At 35.1% G+C, this 8414-nt stretch overlaps 1 protein-coding gene across 1 annotated transcript in view; it reads left to right on the forward strand.

Annotated features, from left to right (window-relative positions):
- AGMO (alkylglycerol monooxygenase) overlaps window positions 1-8414 on the forward strand; it is a 344339-nt gene that overhangs the window by 126501 nt on the left and 209424 nt on the right. The gene's annotated exons all lie outside the window — the stretch shown is intronic.

Genomic DNA, 8414 nt, shown 5'->3' on the forward strand with positions numbered 1-8414 from the left:
AGGCTGAGACAGGAGAATTGCCTGAACCCAGGAGACGGAGGTTGCGGTGAGCCGAGATCGCACCATTGCACTCCAGCCTGGGTAACAAGAGCGAAACTCCGTCTCAAAAAAAAACAAAAAAAAAAAAAAGGAAAAACAAGGATTTCAGTGAAAACTTAAAAATTTTTTAAAATGTAATTCTCTAAAATCTACTTGAATACTTTGCTTTTTGTTATATTAGATAAATATCATGCTCAAAAAATGTTTGGCTCTAAAATATTCTCACACAAGGAAATGACAAGATTAATGAATACCAGAAATATCTTCTACTTGTAAAGTGCTTTTGTCTCTTGGGGCAACCCTGATCTACTTGATAACATCTCTTTTTTTTTTGTCATCATCCTTGCTTAGCTCTTTTTGGCTATGAAAATACATGATACCAAAATGTATGTTGAACAGTGAGCTAGAAATCAGAGTAACTGATGTATAAAATCAGTAATCATGTATACTTAATATTGGCATATAAAGTCAATAAGCTGTTTCTTAACTATAAATTATAATAATGAAACATTTGCAAATGTTCAAAATACTTTGCAAAGTACTTTTGTTAGATATTATTTAATGAGTACATTCTATGTGCCAGTCTTCTAAGCTCTCTTTATATATTGACTTACTTCATTTTCACAACAGCCTTCATACACAGGAAGTATTATAGCTCTTATTTTAAAATAGTAGAGTTGAGTTTGTAGTTCAGTCACACAACTAATAAAGGAAAAAGTAGAACTTGAACTCCTGCAGCCTGGCTCCCGGACCCTGATCTTAATCTCTGTACTCCATATGCTCTTCTACATGCCTCCATATTGTTTTTCACTTATGTTATCTCTCCTGATCCTTATAAATCAGCCCATGGTTCTCTAGATCAAGTATTATCATTCTCAGGGAACTGAAGATCATTGAGGTTAATTACATAGCTAGTAAATTATAAAGTCAAGTACCTGAAACCAGATGTGTTATAAGCCATAGAAAAATACACTGGCAGGTGTGCTAACCCAAACAGCAGCATAGGCAAAACAAATTTATAAACCAGGATGGTACTAATATATTCCCTGGAATGGATCTTAACAGAAATTCACCCTCAAACTCCCACACTGTATACCTGTGTTGATGCTTATAATCCTTTCTCTAGAGCTCCCATAAAAATACACTACTAATTGTGTAGCATAGAAAAATGGAAATTTTTTGTCTCAGAGTTCTGGATGCCACAAGTCAAATCAAAATCAAGGTATTGCCAGGGCAATGCTCCTCTAAAGGAACTAGGAAAGGATCTTTTCTGGTTCTCTCTCTTAGGTGCTGGTTCTTCCTAGGTTAATGACAATGTAATTCATATTTTCACATGGTGTTCTTCCTGTTTCTTTGTCTACCTTTCCTTTTTGGGAGGGTACCAGGCATATCGGTCTAAAGAGTTACCATACTCCAGCATGATCACATCTTAACTAATTACTTTTACAAGACTGTTTCCAAATTAAGGTCACATTTAGTGGGCATTAGGGCTCAGATTTCATCATGTGAATTTGGGTAGGGAAGGCACTATTCAATTAAAGAAACACTTTTAAGCAATGTACATGAAAAGGAAATAAGTATATATTCATAACCTATAACTTATGCTGGAACTCTGGATGATTAAATACAAACAAAATTACTGCCTATTTTACAGCTGCATAGTTTAAGACTGGACTAAGGCTTCAGAGCTGTTAATGGAGGGAAAACCAGGGCCTGTGATGGAGGAAAGGGGTACTGTCCATCCTCCCGTCTTAAAAAATGGCTGCATTAATACAGCCTGTTTATTATCCTGTACAAAAGGCTGACTATATAGGCTGAATATATGGCTGATTAAAATTACAATCTCCAAAATCTTTACTCTCTTCTGACTTACGTATTTCTCTTTTATGAAAGATAACTGAAATCTCCAGTATTTGCAGTTTGAGAGACAAAGATTCCAAGAAAGGAAGTAGCTGTATTTGAAGTTGCTCTAGGGAAATCAAGCAGTTAGTTAATTAATTACTTGAGGAATTATCAAAGGGAAAAATTATCAGAGCATCATTGACTTCAGAACTAGAAGAAATCTTGGAGATGATATATTTAAGTCATCTATTTTCAAAGCTATAAATATGAGTCTTAACGGAGCCCACCACATCAGCACTGAACAAGGCCAGGTTGGAGCTTGAGTCCGGTTTGTTGTAATCTCTATCTTGAGTTTCTCTTGTGGTCCTTTTTACTATTAAGTCAATGCACCCAAGGTAACAAAGCAGCAAAAATCTATGTGAAATGAGGCCCACACTTGTTTTATTGTCATAATAATTTTTCTTTACAAACTGATGCCACATTGTTAGGTGCAAAAAAATGTGCTGAATAAGGAAATGAACATTGAGAATTCATGACAAGCTGCTAAATATTTTTGGAGGGAGAATGGGGGGACGTGCGTGGTGGGAAATTAGATATAGGGATTGTAAGTCAGCCTGGATTCTTGACTAGCGTTTTTAGGTCCCTTGGAAGACAGGAGAGATGTTTCAAGGGTCTGTGATGGTTAAAGTTTGTAAGAGGACTTTCCAGACATCAAAATTATTAAGCGAACTTCAGGTCTCTTCATTTTTCTTGAATCATTGGTTAAGATTCTCCCCACAAACATTGTTACATAAGGTCTATAATTTGGCAGTTACCAAGGTAACAATATGTTTTAGAACAAATAATAAATGGGCCACATCTTTGAAAAGAAAATTGATTTGTGAAATGAAATGTGAAATTAAGCTCAAAGTATATTTCTTCTGTATTATTCTGTATTATTTCAACTATGAAAATTAGAGCAGAAGAACTTTTAAAGAAGTTACAGATAAAAATTCAACTTTCTAGAATTTCTAATGATATTATTTGCATTTTAAGCCAATTTTAAGCTTAATATTACCCACCAAAAAGGAGGGCTATTGATAGAGTGCCATTTTAAATAAGACTTCTTTGCTATACACTGCAATATGTGGTTTTGCATGACGCTTCAATCTTTGATTACATATCTTGCTATAATGTTTTAAGAATGATACTTTATCCAATTTGCTAATAATAAAATGTGTTTAAACTCATGGATGTTATATAAAACATAACAGTGTCAGGATTACAACTTCATTTTTTCTGACATTCTAAAGTACCTGAATGCTGCAATTTAATATTTAAGGCAGAGCCACTATAGTGCTTGAAAAAGAAAATACTGAATCTGGATGGAACTCTAAAACAGAAAAAGAACATTAGGCATTAAACATACAAAATCCCAACTAGTGAAATCTAAATAGAGTATGGAATTCAGTTAATGCTAATGTACCTGTGGGTTTCTTAGTTGTGGCAAATGCAGAATAACAATGTGTTAGCAATAGTGGAAACCAAGTGAAGGATATATGATGACACTTTCAGAAGAGTTATCCTTGCAACATTTCTGAAAACACTAAATTATTATAAATAGTTTACTAAAAAACACAACTACATGTACATGTATACATGTTTATACTCCGAGCCACCATACATTATATATATCTACCATAGAAAAAATGTTAGAGTGAGCCATCAACAACAGACATTGCTTCCTGGGAATCCTAGAGTATTATAAAGAACAATAAATGTAACAGCCAATATTACTATTAATTGGGTATCATCCTAAAGACACTCCTCATTTTATCCCCGCACTTTGGAGTCCAAGGCGGGCAGATCATGAGGTCAAGAGATTGAGACCACCCTGGCCAACATGATGAAACCCCATCTGTATTAAAAAAAACACAAAAATTAGCCAGGTGTGGTGGTGCGTGCCTGTAGCTGCAGCTACTTGGGAGACTGAGGCAGGAGAATTGCTTGAACCCAGGAGGCGGATGTTGCAGTGAGATGAGGTCACACCACTGCACTCCAGCCTGGCAACAGAGCAAGATTCCATCTCAAAAAAAAAAGAGAGAGAGAAACTCTTTATTTTTTCATTTTTTGTCCCTCAACCTATCACCCACTGTTTCTTTTTCAGACCACAACTCTAATAAAACTAAATCTGCCTATAGTTTAGAGAAAGAAATATAATAGACTCCTTATTACATGCAGAGCTAGTCAAAACTTGGTGACATCTCTCCAATTTAATCGTCCACACACCCCATTGTCATCCCATCTACAAATTAATGATTTTCACTTCTCTCAATCTGCCATACCATAATGCATTGCTATTTCTTTGCATATGCCATGACCTCTGCCTGGAAAATTATTTTCCATTTATCTCTGATTGTTCTATCCTTCAATTTTTTTTTTTTTTTTTTTTTTTTTTAATAAAGAATCTCACTGTCTCGCCCAGGGTATAGTGCAGTGGTGTGATCTTGGGTCACTGCAACCACTACCTCCCAGGTTCAAGCAATTATTTTCTCTGCTTCCTAAGTAGCTGGGATTATAGGAGAGCACCACCATACCCAATTAATTTTTTGTTTATTTTGGAGAGACAGGGTTTCACCATGTTGCCCAGGCTGGCCTCCAACTCCTGGCCTCAAGTGATTCACTCGCCTTGGCCTCCCAAAGTGCTGGGATTATAAGCATAAGACACTATGCCCTGGGAAGACTTTGTTCTTTTTCTTGGTTCCATAAAACCCTTGCATTTATCTATTGTAGTACATAACATTTTTCATTATTGCTATTTATGTTGGCCTATAAACTTTGAGAGAAATGAGTCTATTTACTTTTCACTGCTGTATACCTAGTATATTTAAGTGTCTACTACAGAATTAGTGGTTAACAAATGTATGTTTCATAAATGAATGAAATAAAAAGTACTGTAGTTGTCAAAATAAATTTGGCAATGGAAATATTTTTGCTAAATTAACTAGGCTCAGGTTAATGTGAAACTAATAAAGGGTACAATGTATGAAATAATTTAAATTTGCCATTTATTTAAATATTTTTATTTAACAGACCGTCCAAAAACTAGAGCATAGGATATATTATTTATTTACCTTTGCAATAAAATATGTTTGAACATATTTGCTTCATCTATAAAGCTAGTATTGAACAGAAAATAATGAGTTACCTGCCTTCAAAGAATTTAGTATTTCTCTCAACAGCATAATAAATTAATGACAAATACACTTAATTTAAATTACTAGAGTGAGTGACTTTTTTAGCTCTGTCATATCTCTCCACGTTTAAAATTGCTTTGTTCTCTAGGTTGGTATTGAAATTAATTTTTAAGATTTAGCCCAATATGTTTATAACATATTAGCAACCCTAAAAAAGGTAAATTTTCTCCACCATCAGAGAAGAGAAATACAATTATGCTGGATGTGATGGCTCATGCTTCTAATCCTAGTACTTTGGGAGGCTGAGGCAGGTAAATCACTTGAGCCCAGGAGTTCAAGACCAACCTGGGCAATATCGCAAGATGCACACCTGTAGTCCCAGCTACTCAAGAGACTGAGTAAGATGTTAGGATCACTTGGGAGCTCAAGGCTCCATTTATTCATGGTGGCTCCACTGCATTCCAGCCTGGGTGACAGAGCAAGACCCTCTTTCAAAAAGAAAGAAAGAGAGAGAGAGAGAGAAAGAAAGTGGAGGGAAGGGAAGGAGGGAAGGGAGGGAGGGAGGGAGGAAGGAAGGAAGGAAAGAAAAGAAAAGAAATACAATTATAACATCAAATTATGAAAATCTCATTAAAACCATTATTATATTATCATATATAGGGAATATATAAATCAATGATGATCTTATTTTTGAGCATAATAATTTAAAAATATATTCATTATATTTAAAAGACAGTAAAGAGCAATTGACTAGAAATAAAGAAAACTCCCATGCTAACTTAGTTATTTACTCACTTGGCTAATTTGAACCAATCAATTAATGTTTGAGTCTCAGTGATTTTGTGTATGAAGTAGACCTCTTAATATTTACTCTGCCTTCTCATGCAGTTATTTTGAAGATAACTTTAAATTATGACTGTGGAAATTCTCTGCTATATATTAAGTATGATTCTTATGTATGATATTATTTTTATATTACATATAAGACTGCAGAGAAACCTGAGTGAAATCTCAGATATTTTTATTACATTGTACTTCCTGCCAAACTACATAAGCAAAGACTGTTTTTCAATAGGTGGGAGTTGGAGTTATATAAAGACAAATGTGAACAAATAAAGATATAAGAAACTAACAACTTTGATGTAATGCATTTGAATGCACTGGGGATAAAATTCTCATAACTCTTTGTCACAGAAGGAAAGCATGCATTAAGCCCCCATGAAGTAAAGAAACAAAACTTCTCTCAGAACTTTGCCTCAGAACTCCAAGGCATTCCTTCTTCACCCTCAACCACCATTTAAAGATGACTAATAAGACAAAGTTTATGTCCATTAAAGAAATGAGGCTCTTGGATAGTTTGAATCATTGCTAGTATCAAAGACTAAAGCAAGCATGTGTCAGGAAAATGGAATTAATTATTCTGTAGCTAACAGAAACATTCAAAGTCATTTTGGAATTTGGTGAAAAATTATTCTCTGATTTTCCATGCTTTCCTTTACAGAGATTTAATAGTCATTTGTAGTCCTTGTAATGAAGCATAAACAATGGGAAACAAATTGAGTTCTATCTAAGGCTGTATTGTCTTATTGCCACATATTTAAAATATTTAAGTGATTATTAAATTGTTGTTCTATTTTGATGGTGCATCACTCATTTTTTTCCATGCGTACTTTTGACTAGCAGGGCCAATCATGGTGGCAGAGGCTGGGGATATAAAGATAAGTAAGAAATGAGCCTGTGTTCTCAAAGTGATTGTTTTCCTTGGAGTGAATCATATAAGTGAACAGCCATTGCCACAAATTTTGAAGGTTTTGGAGAGACATGCTTGCACTGAGAACTCCTATAGGTCAAGATAAGCTTCACAGAAGAAATAAAGCTTGAACCAAATCTGTAATGAATAAAATTCTGCAGTGGAGAAGCTTGTAGATAGAAATTATGCAGAAGGACAACATCTGTAAAAACACAAAATTATAGAAAAATTTCATGAATTTAAGGAATAGCAGGAAAAATGTATGGCATGGGTATTAACTTCCTGGGGCTGCTGTAACAACGTAACCATAGCTAGGTGGCTTAGAACAACAGAAATTTATTATCTTACAATCCTGAAAGCTGGAAGCCTGACATCAAGATGGCAGCAGGGTTAGTTCCCTCTCAGGGCTGTGAGGGAGAATCCATTCCATGGCTCCCACCATGATTCTGGTGGTTTGCAGCGTTGGCATTCCTTTTCTTGAAGATGCATCACTGAAATCTCTGCCTTCACCTTCATGTGGCATTCTCCCTGTGTGCATGTCTGGCTCTGTGTCTAAATTTCCCCTTTATATAAGAAGACCAGTCCTCCTGGATTAGGGCCCACCTAATGAACTCATTTTAACTTGATTACCTCTGTAAAGTTGCTATTTCCAAATAAGATCACATTCTGAGGTACTGGGTACCAGGGTCTCACATATCATTTTAGTGAAAATAAATTCAACTCATAACAGCATGAATGTGGCTAGAATATGGGACGTATAACATGGTGGAATGGGGAAAAAAGGAAATGGTTAAATGCCTATAAATGGGACCAGAAAGATGGCCATAGTTTACTTAAAGATAAGGACTTTCTAAATAGAAACACAAACTCTTATTTCAAAATAAAATCTAAGTAGCTATGTCTTAAGGACAGAGATCAACACCGTCTATCTATAATCAGATAATTTTGATCTGTGTCATTATCAATCATAGACTTAAGGAATGTGGCACCTGTTAGTTCATTTTTAAGTCTTCAGTTTCTCAATTCTGATGAAAAATTTTTAATTGCTTTTTCTTTAAAGTAATATTATAAAAATAAATGAAAATCATACAAATATGTACATTAATAATGTTAATTAAAGGTTTTTGAACTATTAAAATAGATGTAAATTCTGGAGTTCAAAAATTATCTTTTCACTTTTTTTAAGTAATTATACGTTTACTGTTTAGCCATTTGCTTAGCAGCATGCTTGTGGAATACTTTACTCTCTCACCTCTTACATTTTGTGCTTGTCATTGCCCTCTGATTTTACTTACTTTGTCCAACCTAAGATGACTATTTTCCATGACTCTGCAAAGCACAGTCCGCATCCTCTACTGAAATCCTCTGCTTTGACATCTTCAGGCAGTGAGTAAATCTAGTCATCTACCCTTTTCACTCCCACATCCAGATTGCTGTAGTCTTCCTCTGGCACCAAGTCAGTAGTTTGATGCCCCTTCACATGTAGATTCAGATCCAGCTGACCCCTAAGCACTGTGCCATGAACTGGAGACTGCTCTATTTTCTCCTTTTTACCTTGGAGAAACTCTTTAGAATTTCTTGGTCTCCTTAAGATCTCATCCCCACTA

Source organism: Cebus imitator, unplaced genomic scaffold, assembly GCF_001604975.1.
Source record: "Cebus imitator isolate Cc_AM_T3 unplaced genomic scaffold, Cebus_imitator-1.0 Scaffold587, whole genome shotgun sequence".
NCBI classification, from domain to species: domain Eukaryota; kingdom Metazoa; phylum Chordata; class Mammalia; order Primates; family Cebidae; genus Cebus; species Cebus imitator.